The sequence below is a fragment of the Neophocaena asiaeorientalis genome, unplaced genomic scaffold (assembly GCF_003031525.2).
Source record: "Neophocaena asiaeorientalis asiaeorientalis breed wild unplaced genomic scaffold, Neophocaena_asiaeorientalis_V1.1 scaffold51, whole genome shotgun sequence".
NCBI classification, from domain to species: domain Eukaryota; kingdom Metazoa; phylum Chordata; class Mammalia; order Artiodactyla; family Phocoenidae; genus Neophocaena; species Neophocaena asiaeorientalis.
In genome coordinates this window covers 3,128,840-3,149,931 of record NW_020173335.1, presented here as the reverse complement: position 1 = coordinate 3,149,931, position 21,092 = coordinate 3,128,840, and positions in this window count along the sequence as shown.

Here is a 21,092-nt window from a genome sequence, read left to right as displayed (position 1 = left end):
CTTGGCTGTGACTTCTCATATTCCTTGTTCTAGTGACCTTCATGGTTTGGAAGACCGCTGATCAAATATTCTGTAAAGTGTTCTTCAAATGAGACTTTTCTGATAGTTTTCTCATGACTAGCCTGGGGTAATGTGTTGTGGGGAGAGGTGAGGTGCCATTCTCAGCACAAAGTATCAAGAGTTGTTCAACATAGAGAACAGACTTGTGGTTGCCAAGGGGAAGGGGAAATGGGGGGAGGGATGGAGTGGGAGTCTGGTGTTAGCAGATGTAAAGTATTGTATATAGGATGGATAAACAACAACATCCTACTGTACAGCACAGGGGACTATATTCAGTATCTTGTGATAAACCATCATGGAAAAGAATATGAGAAAAGAATATATATATACGTACGTATAACTGAATCACTTTGCTCTACAGTAGAAATTAACACAACCTTGTACACAACTATACTTCAATAAAATACATTTAAAAAAGAGTTGTTCTATCAATAGGACTTATTACTGTTGAGTCAACCTTGATCATCTGGCTTGAGGTTGGGATTGTCTGGTTTCTCCTCTCTGTAAAGTCATTTTTTCCCCCTTTCCTTTCCTTTCTCTTTGGAAGAAACTCACTATGTTAGTGACTCAAGGAGTCCCTCAAGCAGTGAGTGCCCTTCCTCAAGGTGAAAGATCTACTTAAGATATTTGGAGCTCTTTCTCAAAGAATTATTCTCCATTGATTTATTATTATTAGAATTTTCTCCCCCATTTATTTATTTATTCAAGTATTTATTTTATCAATATGGACTCATGGATATTTATTTTATACTTTGGGTTATAACCAAAGCAAATGGTCCCACTTTGGCCATTGGGAGATTTCTGTTGGCTTTAAGTCCTTTTGACACTCTCCCATCATTGTGGGTGTGTGTATGTGAATGTGTGTGTGTACTTTGTTACTTTATAAAGATGCTCAAGATTTAACTGGTTTATATCCTGCCCAGTCCTAGAATCAGTCATTTCTCCAAGGAGCCCTAATTTCTTACATTGTAGAATGATATTAAAATCCAAGATCTGGGTGCTTGGTGCCCTTGTTGTTACCTGGGTGTTTTTGTTTCTAGTCTCACTTAACAGGCAGAGGTTGGAAATATCTGTGGGTATACTGAGCTGTGTATACATTGTGTCTACAGTTATTTCTGTATTTATACTTTTCTGTATATATTAACTAACCATGATTCCATGCTGACGCATCTTTAGTCTGTTACCTCAAGGATGAGTCTAGCCCCCTCCCCTTTCTTGTGTGTAACTTCCCACTCCATCTGGTGGGGATGCTGATGATGGGGAAGGCTTTGCATATGTGAGGGTGGGCAGTACATGAGACATCTGGGTACCATCTTTTTAATTTTGCTGTGAACCTATAACTGCTCTAAAACATAAAGTCTTTAAAAAGAAAGAAAACAATACAGTGATTTTATAGGGGAAATAAATGGGAAAAGAAAGGTTGCCCAAAACTTGTTCAACCGTTTTGCTGTGCAATTATGAAATAGCACTGATTTCATTACTTGTATATTTTGTATAATTTGGAGTCAGAAACTTAGATATTTGGACCCATTGTAGAAATTTCTCTATTATTCAGTGATATGGGTGCAGGAACAAAAACAGTAAGAAAGAAAATAAAATTTCATTATGAAAAGTAAATTTCTTTCCTTCCTTCCTTCGTTCCTTCGTTCCTTCGTTCCTTCTTCCCCACTTCCCACTTGCCCCTTTCCTATTTCTTTCCTTTATTTATGTCTCATACAGATATTTATAGTGACCTACAATGTGCCATTTTCCCCCATGAAGATTTCAGAATATTTTTTTCCTACAAAGATGGTTTTAGAACTTATTCCAAATGGTTGAGAATACTTTCTAGAAATTGGGACAAATTTAAGGATATTTCTTCCAGCCTGAACTGAAATACATTGCTCCTGCATCTGAATTTCTTTCTCTCTTTCTTATTATTCTTTGGTATTCCTTTTCTCCTGACTTTCCTACAGACTAGTCGACTCATTAAGACCTTTCAATGCCATGTGTTATTCTGCAGGAATGAGAATAGATTGTGGGATTCTAACAAAGTGACACAAGATGGGAACAAGTCCTGTGTAAAAGACAAGATAGAAAAGACCTATTAGCTTTTAATTCAAAACCTAACAATAAGTTTGCTCTCTGTAACAGAAACCAGCCATGCAACTATACTGAAAGCCCACTTCCTAATCATATTCTTCTATGGTTAGATGCTCTCTCTTTCTCTCTCTGGAGACTTATAGCATTGTTTCTTCTTGTCCAGTGTTTTGAAATTTTGTAACCATATGCTTAATAAATGTGTGTTTTAATCTACTGTGCTGGAACACCTTAGTTTTCAAATTTGGGAGTTTTCATTTATTGTGTTGGTAATTTTCAGTTTCTGGAAAACTATTATTCAGATTTTGTTCTTTAACTAACTCATCTGCTAATTGTACTTCTTTACTATTTTCCAACCGAAAATTTGGTTTGGCTCTCTTGCTGGAAGGTTTTTCAAATTTGTCTTCCTCCTCATTTGTATTTCTCATTTCTGTTTTCATATTTTTAACTGCCAAGAGCACTTTTTCTTCTCCAAATATTCATTTGTCTGTGTTCTGTTCTTGTTTCAGGGGTGGAATATCATTACCTTTGTCTCTCAATTAATTGGTGATGGTTTGTTTTTTTTAGTTTCCCTTAACTTTCACAATCTGTTCCTTAAAGTTGCTTTTTCATATTTGTTTGCTTTGGTCTCTTTCATGAAAAATATTCTTCTCAAATGTCTGGTGATAATTGGTGTTCTGTTCATATTTATGAATGAGGCACTTGGGAGTTTATTAGAATTCTAGACACCTAAGAACAACTGGTCAACCATGGCTTCACTGCAACTGGTGGGAATCCTCAGGGAAAACTGCTCCAGGTTCACAGTGATTTACCCTTTCTGGGAGCTGAGTGGTTGACATGGTGCATATACACTCTCACTTAGTTGCTGCACTTTTACTGCAATATTCCCACCATGCCTCATGGTCTCCATCATGGACACACTGTGCTCCCCTTCTCTCCAGGGTCTACCTGGTGAAAAAGGACACTTCACTCACCCACAAAGGGGCTGAAGGTGTACACTGATCTTACTGATCCTTGGAGACTTTCAACAAATCCAACTGTTTTAACCAAAACTTCATGCTCCGTTTCAACATTCCATAATATGTCACACCTCCACAGGGTTCTACAGTGATTTATAGTATCTTCTTTCTGTTAAATATTTTATTTCACTGTTGCATGACCTAGGTTGATTGTAGGTCAATGAAAATTAAGTTAAGAAGAATGTCGAGGGCTCATTTCTTAAAAAAGAGCCTTGGGCCCTAAGTCATAGGTGCTGAAGTGTTTTATATACTGAATCATACAATTCTCCCAGTCAGAGGAGACTTATTTATCTTCAGTTGGAAAACAATCAAATGTTCACATGCAAATTTATTGTTAACAAAAATCAAGGTAATAAATACCTTGGCTTTATTTCTTTTTGTACACACACACGTACAGTAACACAAGTATGTCTTGATACACCATTTGTCTAGTGTAGATTATCTATTGATGTCTACACGATTATAAGTTATTTGGATCTAAAAAGACTTTCATAATTGATTTAATAGATATAAATTATAAGTTAATTAAAAGATCTTATCAAACTAAGTGTGTTAGAATGACCTAAAGTAATATACACTTTAGATAAACATTCTTTAATGCCATTAATCATTACATATTCAAATTAAATGATTCTAATGAATGACTAAGTATCAAATATTTCAGACTAATCACAGTGTCATATATTATTAAAGTGTAATAAATTGTTAGGTGTGTTCTCAGGCATGCAATTACTTTGCCCTTGTATTTCTCCCTCTCTTAATGTAACACAATAATTCTCATGTTTGCTTAATTTTTTTCTTGTAATACTGTAGATTCTTTACTTGATAGAGGAAAAAACATTCTTACTACCTGTAGTAGTCAGGTACTCTCTTCTCAGACAAATTAAATTTTTTAAAAACAATTCTACATTTTAAAGTAGCATTATATAGAACTGTAGAGTGAGCAGATATAACCTAAGCAAAAACAAATTGGTATTCCAATTTGCAAATATAAGTATAGAATGCTTTCTTACTCAGAATAAATGTAATTTTCATGTCAGATCACCTTTATATATGATTATGTTTTTCCTATTACATGTTCATTTCCACTCGTTTAATTTTTAATTGTGAGTAATTTGTTAGCTGCTTTCATTTTTTATCCACATCAATTAATATTCATGTTGAGAAATATTATCCCAATATATATACAATCATATATATTTTATAAAATTCAGATAAAATTGAAATTAAACTTATGTAGTGGATCTTTATGGGTGTAAAGAACAGAGGACTTGATTCAGATAGATTTAATCATTATATAGATGTTGTAGAGTCAACAAAAGTCAATCTGTGAGGACTTCCATTTTTATATTATTACACAGTGTTTTTCATACAATAGAAAATAAGCAATTCTTGTAAAATTACTAACCTTCATAATTAAATGGTTTAAGTAAAATGGGAAGAAAATAATTACATTGCTCATATAAGTAGAGATGTTAATTTCTCTTATAGGAGCATCACTATCACCTATTAGGTTCTCATATCCAAGTTTAATCTGAAGAAAACACAGACTATATGTTAAATATGTACGTCAGTATAAGGAATACTGTTCTTAGATTTCAGACAACAAAGTGCAGGCCTGTAACGTCTGGAAATATGAAAAAGAAGTGATGACATTTTGTCCAGAACTTGGCTGCAGTACAAGAGTAGAAGTGGCTCAATAATCTGAGCAGAGAAGATAAAAATTGAGTTTGATATCGTTGAGGTGGCTGGAATTTACAGACAGGGTACTGGAGGAAAGGAAATTACAGAAAGAGAGAAATATGCAGAGACAGAACAATTTTGTCTTTTTTTGACACTAAATTCCAATGAGGCTTATTTTGTCATCATTAAATTTGGGTTGAATAACATAACATAACATATATTTTGCTTCCCTAATTCAGCTTATAGTGATAAATTATTTCAAAATGGACTGGGTTAAAAATTAAAATTATTAATAAGAAATTATCAAATAACAATACATTTTCTCATATCTTTATGTATTTTCAGATTATAGTTGGTTTGTAACTCTGAAGGATCGCACGTTATAATAGTTTTCTATTTAGTGCCAGCAAGGAGTATGCAGCTCTCGCCACTGGTGACTCATGTGCAAATTGCATAATACCTGGACTGCTTAATAACCTATAGTTCATTGAGTGAGCTGAGGATGGTAATTGCACGTTACTTAGCTATAAAAGTTTCTAAATGCTCACTCTTGGCGTGGGTATTTATCTTGTGGTGGGTCATTATGGTTCATGCAGAGCACCAATCCATGGCCCACACATTAGATTTCAGTAGATGAGAAATGTGAACACCATGTATAGGAATAATAAAAACAGACATTTTTAAAAAATAAATAAAACTTCCTTTTCTATATGTGCAATTTGAACATGATGGCTATATGGAGTCATAAATTTCTTTTCTCATTTCATTTCCTAAAAATCCAACTGAATAACTTACAAATATGAAGGATTGTATTACAAAAAGAGTGGTTTGGAAGTTAAATATTATGTTGAAGTATATTTGGATGGTGCTGTTGCAATAACATGAAAACATTCTGGGGTACTTACCCAGATTAAGGAGCTGGTACTTCCTTCATCAAGAAAGTTTTACTATAAAAATAAAGGTCAGCTAAATTAAACAGTGCGTTTAGCAACAGAAGAAAAACTGTGAGTTACTTAAATGCTAATGTAATAAATTAGAGAATATTCTCTGTGTTATTTAATAATATGGAAGTTGATCAAAAACTATACTCAATATTTTGTAATAACCTATAAGGGAAAAGAATCTGAAAAAAATATATGTGTGTATAACTGAATCACTTTGTTGTACACCTGAAACTAACACATTGCAAATCAACTCTACTTCAATAAAAAATAAACACCATTATTGCTAAATGAGGTGTAATGCCCTATTGAAGGAAAAAGATCTATGGAGATCTGCTGTCGGTATTTCTGCAAAACCAGGAATCAGTTTGGGTCCAGGTTCTGAAAAATGCAGTTTGCGCACTGACTTGAAATGCTGTCTATCGTGTTCGGTATTTATAATGACATTAATACTCCCATGTGAGAAAAAAATTCAGTATGTTTTTCAATGGCAGTTAGAATCACAGGGCAACAGTAAAAGTAGGAAGCTTAGAAGAACAGAGTTTCTACAGATTGTAATGACATGTTTCATAATGTAACAATAAGTCTTATTGAAGTAGGTGAAGATCTTGGTATTGTATATCTAAGAAATTGGGGCTTCCCTGGTGGCGCAGTGGTTGAGAGTCCGCCTGCCGATGCAAGGGACACGGGTTCGTGCCTCGGCCCGGGAGGATCCCACATGCCGCGGAGCGGCTGGGTCCCTCAGCCATGGCGGCTGAGCCTGCACGTCCGGAGCCTGTGCTCCACAACGGGAGAGGCCACAACAGTGAGAGGCCTGCATACCGCAAAAAAAAAAAAAAAAAAAAAAAAGAAATTATTACTTAATACCTTAAGAAATTTGATAGAAATATTTTAAATCTGCATCAAAGGCAGAATTAGATATAGGAAATCTATGTATCTTTAAAATTTTATGGTATAAATTATCAGAAATAACCATTGATTAAGAATTAAGGCAACATTTGAAAATATGGGCTCACTTATTTCAGTTTGGGATAAAATTTTGAAATGAAGTGAAATTTATTTTAAAACATCTTCTTCAATTTGGTTTTTCTACTACACATCTTATTTAAAATAAATGAAATAATTTAAGCATACATTGTCCCCCCAAATAGCATTGTTAATACAACTCAGATCAGATAAATTAACAAGTGAATAAGCAGAAAACAAGTTTACTTTTTACATTAAATGTTTTAGATATTCATATACCTGCTGTTTATTTAAATGTCTGTATAGGGGTATAAAATGAGTGTGTATCATCAGTTATTGCTAAATTATAATGTACAACAGACTTCTCTAAAACTGAGTGGCTTAAAACAATAAAAGTTTTTTCTTGCTCATTAACCTGAGTTTGGCTTCTTAGGTATTAAAAATAAGCTGTGGGCCAGATGATGGCCTATGGGCTCCTGGCTCAGCTAGACCAATTATTTTAGGGAACAATACTGAAGCAGAAGCAGGCTCAAAGGAGTCATAGAAACCAGGGCAGAGAACAGGACAGAATTAGAGCACTTAGGAAAATCTCTGTCAAGAGCCAGGCTGTCATGAGACCCAGCAGCTCCTAAATCTATACCGGGAAGCAGTAGACATCATTCCTTCAGCAGCACCGGAAATAAGGCTGAGATATTGATCAAGGGTTAAAGTCTAAGGCTCTGAATGAGGTGGCTTCCAAACCCTTTTTCGTGCGGGTGTTTGAAGTATAGCCAGTTTCTCATTAACTTCCAGCCCTCAGCCCTCTGAAGAAATACACCCAAAATCAATTAACTAACTTAAGCATGATTCAATGAATATAGGAACAAAGCCCAAGTGGATATTCGGAACCTTTACATATGTGGGCACAGCAAATGTAAAACAAGAAAATACTAATAAAGTCCATGCAAAAAACAGAAGAAACAATAAATAAGTAAACAGCTCTGCAGCACAGCTGCTGAAGACATTGAAGGCTTAATGCCTGCGTGGGAATGATGCCGTAGGATAAAAACTATTCTTTTAAAGCTAAGCCTGAGAAACAAAAGAAAAATGAACAGAATAAGTGTATTGAACCAGGCGTTATTTGTAATAAGCTGGATAGAGCTCTCTACTTAGAAGGCACCATTAGGAAGACAAATCCCCAAGGAGGCAACGGATGGAATGTCCACTGACATTCTGTTTAAAATTTTAGGAAAGGATAGAAATGTAATTAAATGAAGTGTAAAATGATGGATTCAGTTGTGAATGGCCTATAAGACAATGTAAAGCAATAGTTACTCCAACAAATGAATGCCCAATAGCAATAAATATTATTAGGGCTGATTTTCAGAATATATGGGAGAAAATCTAATCAGTCCATGAAGGTGGGATTGGCCCAGTGGGAACTTATAACTTTTTCCAATCCATCCAATGTGTAAGTATCCTCCAGTATAAGGTAGCAAAGGATGTAAGGCAGTAGTAAAATAATACAGGATGTTTTAGAAGAAGACAATCAAACTCACCATATAATTCAAAAGTGTAGGTTGTTAATGAAAAGTTCTGTGAGATGGAGATCTGTCATAGACTTTAGGAATGTAAAAAAATGTAGCAAAATTGGCAAGATATGTATGAGATGTTAGACAACCAATGTGTGAGATTTCCATTACTACGGGAAGTGCAAGTCAGTAATTGGTTGGCATCACGTTCTTTGTGATTTCATAGCTGAAGACGACTGAAATCAACTCACAGTCACAGGAAAAGGGCCCAGTTTGCCTTTATTAGGCAGCTTCAAGAGTTAGGTCAATCAACCATGATAGTAAATAAGCTATGCAAACAAATTTAAATACAACAGATATTTGTACATGGTACTATAATCACAGAAGAAAATAAAGAAAATGTTTTAGGCTGATAAAAATCAGCCTAAACTGATTACACAAAGGAGGACAAGAAAAAGTAAAATTTAAATGAACCTCAGTTACATTCTTAGAATCTAGTCTTTCAAGGAACGGACATATCCTAATAAAACAAAGAGTTAATGAAAACAGTCATCTCTGAAGATAAGAAAGAAATGCAAAATTATGTGTTTTAAATTTTTTTCCTTTGGCTTTTGAAAAAAAATATTTTTTTAATGGGAAATCTTCTTCAACACTGTAATAAACAGCCAAACTGCCCCCCCCAAAACAAAAAACTCATGTTTTGAAAGCTGGTTTTAAACAGTGAGTCTTGAATTGAATCTTGTGCGGAGCGCTTTTTGTCCCTTTCCTATGTAAGGTTTAGACTCTCCTGCCAACTTCTAGACCCCAAAGACAGAAACCTCCCATTGCTTCTGGAAGAATTTACATTTTGCATCTATCTGTGTTCTGGTTCTGCTTCGAAGAGATGATGAGCTTGTATTTGAGCCCAGCTATGTCATTTTGCCTTTACGTTTTTATAGCTCATCCATTCGCGTGTATAGAGTAGAGGGGCTATAAAAGGGCGAAGTCTCTACACCATCATGAGATAAAAATGATGCCAATTCTATGTATACGTATAGCTGATTCACTTCATTTTACAGCAGACACTAATACAACATTGTAAAGTAATTATACTCCAATAAAAGAAAAGAAGAAGAAAAAACCCATCTGTTTAGCTGTAATTATCTTATCTGTTTAATAACTGTGTAATCTGTCATAATAATTACCTTTCCATTCCTGATATTGATTTATTATAAAATAGCTGGGGGTTTTTCAATTTTGGTAATCTTTTAAAGGAATCAACTAATCTTCTTTATTAATTTTCTCTACTGCTGCTTACTAATTTCTGGATTTCTCCTTTTTTAAAAATAATTTCCTTCCCTCTACTTACTTTGGCTTTGCATTGTTCATTTTTATCTGGTTCTTAAAGTAAAACCTAGGTTATGGTTGTTGATTTTTTTAGTCCTTCCTATTTCTAATATAAGCATTTAACAATATAAGTTCCCTGTTAAGCACTGCTATAGCTACATTCCACAAACTTTTACATGTTGTATTTGAATTATGACTGCAATTTTTCTTGTGATTTCATATTTGACCCCTGAATTACTTAGGAGTATGTTGTTTATATCACAGATATTTTGTGTTTTCCTCTAAATATTTTCTAATTTTTTATTCTTATTTTTATTAATTCCTAATGTAATTTTATTGCAGGGAGAGAATCCTTAAATTAAAAAAGATTGTTTTGTTAGCATATGATCTGCCTTAGTGAAGGCACATGTGCCCTTGAGAAGAATAGACACGTGAAGTTGTTGGCTATAGAGCAAGGTGGTTCATGTGCTGATTGGATCTTTTATGATTTTACAGATGTTTTTGGCTAGTTGTTCTATCAATTACTGACAGAGAATCATTAAAACCTACTGTGGGGCTTCCCTGGTGGCGCAGTGGTTGGGAGTCCGCCTGCCGATGTAGGGGACACGGGTTCGTGCCCCGGTCCGGGAAGATCCCACGTGCCGTGGAGCGGCTGGGCCTGTGAACAATGGCCGCTGGGCCTGCGCGTCCGGAGTCTGTGCTCGGCAACGGGAGAGGCCATAACAGTGAGAGGCCCGCGTACCGCAAAAAGAAACAACAAAAAAAAACCCCTACTGTGATTGTGCAATTGTCTGTTTTTCCCTTTAATTCTATTTTTGCTAAACACGTGTTGAGGCTGTTATTAGGCACATGTTACCGATGATTTATTTTTTATCTTAAAGCATAGTCCCTTTTTATCTGTGAGGAGAGCTTTGGTTTCAAAAATCTACTGTATTAGATAATAAAGCAGGTGCTCTGGCCTCCTGGAGCTTCCTCTTGGAGTTGTACATGTATTTCTGTCTAATGATTTTCAACTCTTACAGACATCTTATAGTAAGCTTTTCATTTCTGAAAAAGACATTTGTCATGGTTTGCCTTTTATTGAGGCGTTTAGGCCCTTACCATTTATTTATTTATTTATTTATTTATTTTTGCGGTAGGCGGGGCTCTCACTGTTGTGGAGCACAGGCTCCGGATGCGCAGGCCCAGCGGCCACGGCCCACGGACCCAGCCGCTCCGCGGCATGCGGGATCCTCCCAGACCGGGGCACGAACCCGCGTCCCCTGCACCGGCAGGCAGACTCCCAACCACTGCGCCACCAGGGAAGCCCGGCCCTTACCATTTAATAGAGGGTTTGCTATATTTGGATTCGTGTCTACCACATTTATCTATGTTCTGTTTCTCTTCTCTGTTTTCATTTCTCTACTCCCGACTTTCTGCCTTCTTTTGTACTGTATAAATATATTCTAGTGCTTCATTTTAATCTGTTGGCTTTTATGCTATATTTCACCAAACTTTTTAGTAGCTGCTCTGTGAATTACTAAATGAATACCTAAAATTTCACAGTCTAATAGATGTGAAATACAGAAACTTGCAAACATATAGGTCAACACATTGCTGGCTTTTTGGTTTTTTGATACTAAATTACTTTGTTCTTATTAGGAATGACTGAACTTTTACGAAACACTTTTTTGTCATTCAAGATTATAATCATATGGTTTATGTTTCACTCTGTTGATGTAATTGATGGGATACATTTCCTTTCTTTCTTAAGAATATATATTTATTTTTGGCTGTGCCGCACAGCTTACAGGATCTCAGTTCCCCAACCAGGGGTAAACCCAGGCCACAGCAGTGAAAGCCCTGGATCTTAACCACTAGGCCACCAGGGAACTCCCACTGTACTGACTTTTACGTTATAATTGTTTTGTGTTGAGTCTGTACATAATGGTAACCACATGAGGCCATTTCACTTTAATAGTCAACATATTTTTAATTTATAAGAAATAACGTCTTTTATTCTGATACTTAGATTTCTGTTGTTCTTCCTTCATTTCTGAAGAACAAAGTTTCTTTTGGTATCATTTCCCTTCAGACTGGAAAACTTCCTTTAGTATGTCTTGTAAGAACAGATCCACTGGGGCCAAATTCTCTATACTTTCTTTTTCATCTGAAAAAGTAGTTATTTTTCTTTATTTCTGAAGGATATGCTTGCTAATTTTTCTTTTGAAAGAGAAGTTTTCCTTCGCTATTTTAACATGCTCTCCCTCTTTCTTCTGGCCTCCGTGGTTTCTGATGAGAAACACGCGGTCATTTGAATAAATGTTCCTCTGTATGTGGCGTGCAATTTTCTTTAGCTGCATTCAAGACTTTGCATTTGTTTGTTTGCGGTCTGATTGTGGTGCATCTAAAAGCCATGGCTTTTCTTTCAGTTTATTCTGTTTCGATTTCCTGAGTTTTTTCAATCTGTAAATTTCTGTCTTCCTCTAGTTTGGGACATTTGTGGCCATTATATGTTCATAAAACGTCTGTGCTTCAGTTTCTTAATCCTCTCTTCTGGGACTCTAATTAAACAGATGTTTGAGAATTATTTCTTTCCATTGTTATTTACATTCTGGTGTTAAGCCCATTCATCGAGTTTTTATTGAAGACATTGCATTTTTCAGTTTTAAAATTTTCACTTGGTTCCTTTCTATAGTTTCAAACACCCTGCTGAAATTTCCTGTATTTCATACATTTCAAGTGTGTTTTCCTTTACCCCAGGAAGCATGGTTATATAACTGATTTAAAGTCTCTGTCTGATAGCTCCAACATCATGGTCACCTCCAGGTTAGCATCTATGGATCGTATTTTTCCATGAGGATTGTTTCATTTTCCTAGTTCTTTGCACCTTGAGTAATTTTGAATTGTACCTGGATGCTGTGAATGTTATTTGGTGTATTCTCTGTTGTGCTCTCCTGGAGAATGTTGGTGTTTTGTGTTAACAGAAAATCTAACTGGTTATGTTGAGATCATAGATTCTGACTTGCCTTCTGTGTTTGGTTGTTTAAGTCTCAGGTCAGTTTTCTAAGCTTTCACTATGTTGATTTGGGTCTGTCCTTGGTGTGAAGAGTTTGGGGTTAGGCTGAGATTTTTGTGGGTGCATACATAGAATTAGGGGATCTTCCTTCACTGGCTCTTTCCTCTAAAGGAATCCAACTACATTCTGTAGCCTGCAGGGGACCTTTTATCTCCTTTTTCTGAAAAAGAGCACGGGTTTCTCTTGAAGTTTTATTGCCCATGTATCCATGCTGCTCGGCAACAAGTCTCACAAACACACAGGCACGTGTGTGCAGGCATGCATTGCAGGCATGCATGTGCACACACACTCACGCACACACACATACACCATCTCCCACTGCACTTGGGGCAAAGTCCTGAAAGGTGAAAGAAAACTGGAAAGCTCACCTGCGTGCAGGTTGTTTCTCAAGTTTTTACAACTATGCATAATCTGCTTGCTTTTGTTTTCTTTTAGCGTCTCCAGGTAGCTGTTTTTGCATTTTTTTCAATGTTTTTAGGAATATTAGCTGAAGTAGTGGGTTTATGGATAGCATGTAGTGGAACCAAAACTCAGGAACTCATATTTAATACATGTTAATTGTGTGATGTTCCAGCAGATTAGGTATAGTGAATGTGTTAACCAGTAAAGTGAGGAAGCGCTGTGAAGCACTTTAGAATAACTTAAAGGAGTCTTTTTATATTAACAGCTACTAGCTGTAAATCATTATTTCCTGTTGTAGAGGTGGAAAACTTCCCTTCCTCTAATCTAGATTCTTTGGCTGTTCAAAGAATTAAATAGACATAATGCAGAGTAACAGGAGAAAAACAAATTTTGTGTACAGTATTCCCATAAAAATATGAGATTGCTGTTACAGAAAGCTCACTTTGGTAGAAACCTAGAGAATGTTTTGGGGAAGAGTGAGAACTTTTCAGGGACCATGGAAATAATTATGGTGAGATGCTGAGCACCCAAACCAATTTAGTAGCAATAGATCTGTTTAGTTCATGCTCTCTCGTAATGTGAATGAATTCCAGACAAAGCATACCACTAAGAAAATGCATATAAAAGTTCCTGGGAGATTTTAAAGCCTTAAGTTTTAGGGTATACACTACTATGTATAAAATAGATAAACAACAAGTTCCTACTGCATGACACAGGGAACTATATTCAATACCTTGTAATAACCTATAATAGGAAAGAATCCAAAAAAAGAATATATATATGTATATACATATATATGTATATATATAGAACTGAATCACTTTGATGTATACCTGAAACATTGTAAATCAACTACACTTCAATTAAAATTTTTTTAATTAAAAAAGTCATAATACCTTGGGACAAAAGAAAGATACTTTTCTCTCTCTATATATGTAATAGTGAATTTTCCTGATATTATGTTCAGGTAGGCTATGATGATCAGATAGGTTAAAATATAAATATTTATAAAAAATTTTAATGAGGAGGAGAAGTCATGATGAAAGGCAGTAACTGGACTGTTGACTGATTTAATAATATTGAACATAGCTTCCCAAGCAAATGAGGTAGGAACTATTTTATAAACGGGAGAATCAATTGATTTTGTTTGCTCTAAAGTATCACCAGGTGTGCAGTTGTTTACATTAACTGCAGATCACAAGCAATTCTGAACAAATGTTAGATTCCTGCATAAAATAGACCATGTAGATTGAAAAATAATATTGATGCAAGCACAAGGAAACAAAAAGAAATGGCAACTGGCAAGGGATTCAACTCCAAAATATACAAACAGCTTATGCAGCTCAATATCAAAAAACAAACAACCCAATCCAAAAATGGGCAGAAGACCTAAATAGACATTTCTCCAAAGAAGACATACAGATGGCCAAAAAACACATGAAAGGATACTCAACATCACTAATTCTTAGAGAAACGCAAATCAAAACTGTAATGAGGTATCAGTTCACACCAGTCAGAATGACCATCATCAAAATGTCTACAAACAATAAATTGCTGGAGACGGTGTGAAGAAAAGGGAGGCCTCTTGCACTCTTGGTGAGAATGTTAATTGATGCAGCCACTATGGAGAACAGTATGGAGGTTCCTTAAAAAACTAAAAATAGAACTACCATATGACCCAGCAATCCCACTCCTGGGTATATGCACAGAGCAAGCCATAATTCAAAAAGATACACACACCCCAGTGTTCACTGCAGTTCTATTTACAATAGCCAGGACATGGAAGCAACCTAAATGTCCATCAGCAGAGGAAGGCATAAAGATGCAGTACATGTATACAATGGAATATTACTCAGCCATAAAAAGAAATGAAATTGGGTCATTTGCAGAGATGTGGTTGGACCTGGAGACTGTCACACAGAGTGAAGTAAGTCAGAAAGAGAAAAACAAATATCATATATTAACACATATATGTGGAATCTAGAAAAATGGTATAGATGATCTTATTTGCAAAGCAGAAATAGAGACACAGATGTAGAGGACAAACGTATGGATACCAAGGGGAATGGGGGGGATGAATTTGGAGATGGGGATTGACATATATACACTACTATGTATAAAATAACTAGTGGGAACCTACTGTATAGCACAGGGAATTCTACCCAGTGCTCTGTGGTGACCTAAAAGGGAAGGAAATCCAAAAAAGAGGGGATATATGTATACATATAGCTGATTCACTTTGCTGTACAGCAGAAATGGACAAAGTAGTGTAAAGCAACTATACTCCAATAAAACAAACAAACAAAAAACAAAACAAAAACCTTGTGGACTATTATTGATACATCAATGAAAATGAGAACTAAAAATGTGCCATGATACTAAGGTATATTTAGCTTTACCTTGGCTATTATCCTGTTGACTTATCCAGCAAAGTGGCCACACGGTGTAATTGTGTGTCTACATGAAATACGCACACAGCGATGGCACTAAACTCTACATGTCATTAATAGGAGAACTCTTCTGATGGTCTCCCCTCGTTACCATGCTACACACTCAGGAAGAAAGAAACTATGCTTAGGTACCAGGAAAGAGAACGCGTGGGATGCTTTCTATTTTAATTATAAAATAGCTTTCCTGTACAAAAAAGAAAGCTGGAAAAGGTAAAGCCAGTGTTGTCAAAACATTATGGTTACAGGCTCTCCTCCAAGTAGTTCTCTAGTTTAAAAAATCTAGCTACCAAAAGTTGGTAGAGCTTTGTCTTTTTCAGATTAATATTTTAGTTTCAATTGATAGTTGGAAGACTCTGAAGGAATGTGCTGTAAAGATACTTGTAATTCTGCCAAGGCATACATTTTAATCAAGATCCCTGTACAGGTACTTTGTTGGAGCATCTGTTTAGCTGAAGAGCAAACCTAGGAGGTCTTGCTGTCCTTCTGCCTTGGTGTAGCTTTCCTGATTTCTATGTATATATGATATCCCTCAGGAAATTCTAGCAAATGTTTATCTTTGTGAATAATGACCATTAAGTGAAATATAAAAGTTTAGTAGAAATTGAAAATTCAATTAGCTTGCAGCGTAAGAAGAAATGGTTCTGGACTGAAATACAGTTAGAGGCTTATTCTAAGAATTCTGTATTGATAAATTTAGCAGTTTGGGATGGGCTTTCACAACATTCAGATATTTCAAGGTTGGATTGCATTCTCTGGTGAAATTTAAGTGCGTGCATATAGAATAATAGTGAAAATCCTTAAGACTGGATATCACTTTCTCTGAGTATATTTACGCAACTTTTTCATTTTGTTTCTTTCATGTCAGACCTGCCTCTTTCCAACAAGGAGCCCACGTGCTAATAGATTGCTTTTATTTTGAGAGTGGAAGGAGATAATTAAGAGAGTGTAATGATCCATCATTGCAAAGCCAAGTGTACGAAGAGAAGACCTAATTTTGGCAAGCAGGTAGCCTGAAGGGCTATTTCTCACAAAGACTGCTTATTAAAGCATGAATATCTCAGCTGTGATTATCATTTGGGTTTCTGCAGTCTAGATGCCTTGTGTATATCTGTGTACATGCGTGTTTAAAAAGTAGCTTTTTTATTTTGGAATAACTTTATTTTTCAAATTGAAAAGAATTTATTTTTTTTGGCCCTCTGAATAGCTTTGCAGGATCTTAGTTCCCCAACCAGGGATCAAACCCATGCCCCCTGCAGTGGAAGGGTGGAGTCCTAACCACTGGACTGCCAGGGAATCCCTAGAATAACTTTAGATTTATAGAAAAGTTGCAAAGAAGTGTAGAGCATTTCCCCAAATCCCACACTCAGTTTCCTCTCTTGTTAAATTTTTCATTACTGTAGTACTTTTCCCACAATTATGGAACTGGCATTGGTACATTACCATTAACTAAACACCACTGTTTAGTTTTATTTCACTAGTTTTTACCCAATGTGCTTTTTCTATTCCAGAATACCATCCAGGATGCAATATTTCATGTATTCAGGATGTGTCTCTGGCCTCCACTGGTCCATGACAGTTTCTCAGACTTCCCTTGTCTTTGAGGGGTATTGGTCAGGTAGTTTTGTGGTGCAACACTTAATATAGGTCTGTATACTGTTTGTCTCATGTTATGTGACTGGAGTTATAGGTTTTGAGGAGAAAGACCAGAGAGGAAAATTGTTATTCTCAACACATCATATCAAGGGCACATTCTATCAGCATGACCTGTCAATCACGACTTTAGCATTGATCTCTGGACTCGTTCACCTCCTTGAGCGGGGAGAAGCTACATAAATTATTTGGAATTCTTTTATATGGGAGATGTGCTTCTTCTACTCCATGCACTAAATTATTCTACTATGTGATTCTATCATTATTGACTCAAGGGTATTTATTTCATACTCACCAGTACTACACCAGTGAGTATAAAAAACTGACATTACTTAATTCAATACTACTTTACTTTATTGGCTGTGCAAATTGTCCCAATGTTGCATGCTGGGTGCCCTTACAGCTTAGCTTCTCTGTCTCTTTGACAGGATTCCATCCAGGTACATTTTTAAACAACTTACAAAGGGTCCTATGACTGAAGACTCTGAATGAAAGTAAAATAATTAACTGAAAATGACTAAACTCACAAGTTAATGATATTTGGTCTCAGAATAAGCATAAATTTGTGTCCACATGAGTATGTGGGTGTGTATGACAAAACCACAAGCTTTTAGTGACAAAGCAAAATGAACATCTTAAACCTGATTCACCTTTTCTTCTCTTACCATAGTCCTTCTGTTCATTGTTTTGATCCTTTTCAGTGACGCTGGGTAATACCCAGGTTTTTGTATGAACTGGCGGACATTCTTAGTCTGTCTCTGTAACTGCACAAAGCAGAAGCTTGAACATCAATTCTAGCTGCTCCTGTTTCTACACCCAGGCTCTATGTAGCTGCTGGAGAGCGAATGCAATTGCCAATCAACGCAAATGGTTTGTTTCTGCCATGTATCAATGGGATCTTCTCTTTGGCCAGTCACACACGGATTTTTAGTCTTTCTCCTGACTCTGCTACCCAGGAAAGGAAGAGTTTTATAGGCCTTAGTATTTTACCCAAGAAGAGCTACTTTCAGAGTGAATCAGATGTGCGAGTTCTTTTTCTTTTGGCGGTGGTTAAGGACTCTCTGATATATCTTATTTTAGAATTTGAAGCATCCTTCACAGGCTGAGCAGCTGAGGTTTTGCTGTATTGAATCAGGTGCATCTAGATCATAGCAGTGAAAAAAAATGAAAGCAGAGTCACATATACAAGGTTAAGCACAGAGGTAACGAGCTCATTTCTTAGGCACCTTTGTAGGTTAGGACATAATCTCACGATCTGTAGGAACTCTGCAGATTCCAGATTGATTGGTGAGTTGCTGCTGTAATGATTCACCTATTAATTTGCTCTTTGAACCTTGAAATGAACATTCAAAGATTACTAAAGTGAACGTTTTCCCACAGTATACCTTTTATGCTGAGTAAAGAATCACTAAACCTGAACCCAAAAACCAAATCTTAATTTATGTATTAAAATGTGATTATGAAGTTATAGCACAGTTTTTAACTCACAGTATTCAAACTACTAACACGTTTCTCACAGTTTTGTTTTAGCCGTTGATGGTTGGCAAGGAAGGAGGTGAAACTATTGATCTGTGGGCTGTTTTTATCCCAACTGCTGGGGGATGGCTTCTGGGGAATAAAAGAAGACAGGTAACCCAGTCTAATCCGCTTGTCAACATACTGGACCTCAGGGCAAAGAGAATGATATTTCCCATCAGCAAGGTTATTATCTATGGAATGTTTTCAACAGGATGTACCTGGTTAAGGATTGCTCTAAGTAAATGACCCCAGAATCTATGGATTTTTAAGACATGACTTCCTGGAAAGCATAAGTTTGGGTGTGAGAAAGAGACAGTTTAGAAACTAAATGCTCCTCTGTTGTGAGAGGGAAACCCACAAAATCTCACTTGGGGATATCTACTATTTGGGGTCAGAGAACATCTCTCTAGTGAGGGAAGAAAGGAACTGGGTAGCCACCTGGTTATTATAGACCTCTTCCTGCTTGAACAAAGCCTCCTGGTGCCATATTCTCTGGCTGAAGATACTTCAAAATTACGCTAAACATTGATGTTAGCCCCCCACGGTCGTTAGGGTTTTTGTTGCAGTTCATCAAAGTGCCTTTTTTTTTGGACTTAACTGTCTTACACTTAGTGATACAACTCTTGAAACTCCATGGTACACAGTGGTGCCATACTTTCACCGGACTTAGCTAGTCTTTTGATCTGCCTTGTACTATGTACATCTCCTTTGTTGATGTGCTTTTCTCTTTTTTTTTGTTTCTTCCATAATAATATTTATATTTTTCAACTTGCAAAGCAGACAGAATTTATTTGCATTTTACAGGATTTTAAAGCCAGGTTTTAAGAAACATATTGTTAAGACTAGAAAATACGTCTCAGCCAAATGTTTATTTAGGTACATTTAATACAATTACAGAATGATTGAAAAAAATCTGAAATTTTGTTTATTGTCATCTTGGAATTTTTCGTTAATACTGATAACACATTATTTAACATTAATATTTGCTTGTCCTCTCACTTTGACCAGCTGTAGTGTGAATCCCTGAGTAACCACACACATTGAATTAGGGCCTTGGCAACCTAGGGGTTTAGGAAGAACATAGGAAGGGAAGAACTTAAGGTAAGTTCTGTACAGCTGTAATGAGACCAAGAACACGAGAAAAATGTGCTGGAAAGGTGAATATGGCACAATTTGAAGAACTTCCTTTCTAGAGCCAATGGGTTTTTAAGGAAGAGAGTTATATCGCCCTTTGTATCCTAGGGTTCCACATCTGTGGATTCAACCTGCTGCAGACTGAAAATATATTTTAAAAATTCCAGAAATTTCCAAAAAGCAAACTTGAATTTGCCTCATGCCAGAAACTACCTACATAGCATTGACATTGCTTTTCCCACTGTTTACATAACATTTACACTGTATTAGGAATTATAAGGAATCTAGAAATGATTTAAAGTATACAGGAGGATGTGCATCCGTTATACGCAAATACTATGTCGTTGCATAAAGAGACTAGAGAATATGCAGACTTTGACATCCAGAGAGGGTCCTGGAACCCATCCCCCATGGATGCTGAAGGATGCCTGTGTTTGGTTACCTCTAAGCTAAAGAAAGGATGCTCAGTGGAGAGTGTGGATTGGGCATGAGTCCTCCGTTGGCAGGGAAGTCAGGGTAGAGGCAGTTTGTCATAGAACACCAAGTGATGACTTCAACTGGAAAACTAGCATCAAGAGTCCAGAGGAGGTAATATTTTGAGGCAAATTTAAGAATAAAACCAAGCAGGCATTAGAGAGTAGTATGAGAAAAAGGGAAAATTCAAAGATCATGCTGAGGGTTTTAGATCTTGTGTGTTTATTTCTAATGCATATGACGTTCTCAAGTAGACTGACTTTATAAAAAAAAAAAATCCCTCACTGTTGGACACATAAAGTTTCAGTTGTGCAGGATGAGTAAGTTCTAGAGATCCTTTGTGCAACATGGAACCCATTGTTAGCCATCTGGCTTTGTGCACTTAAAATGTTTTTAGGAGGATATATCTCATATTAAGCATCCTTACCATCACAACAAAAGTTTCCAAATGTGTTTCTAGTTCAAAGTGATCACTCTGGGAGGCTCTGCTTGGGACACATGATTGAAGCCCCTCTTCGCACATGCCTTCAATGTCGATTTATGGGTCTCTGTTATCATAGCAAATATCTTACTTGCAGTAAGATATTAATTTATTACTGCAGTAGGAGATTAATTTATTACTTTGTTGATTTGCCAGTTGATTGATTGATGACCACTTATAATTAACAGAGAACTTGATTACTATTAACATCCTGTAGCTTAGTAAACATGGCTTATGATAAACTGCAGGAAGGGAAGCCAGACAGGAGCTGGTAGATCTGCACCAATGTGACAAACCATAATGTACCTACTCTATTTTTCTATTTTTCATGTATCCCTTC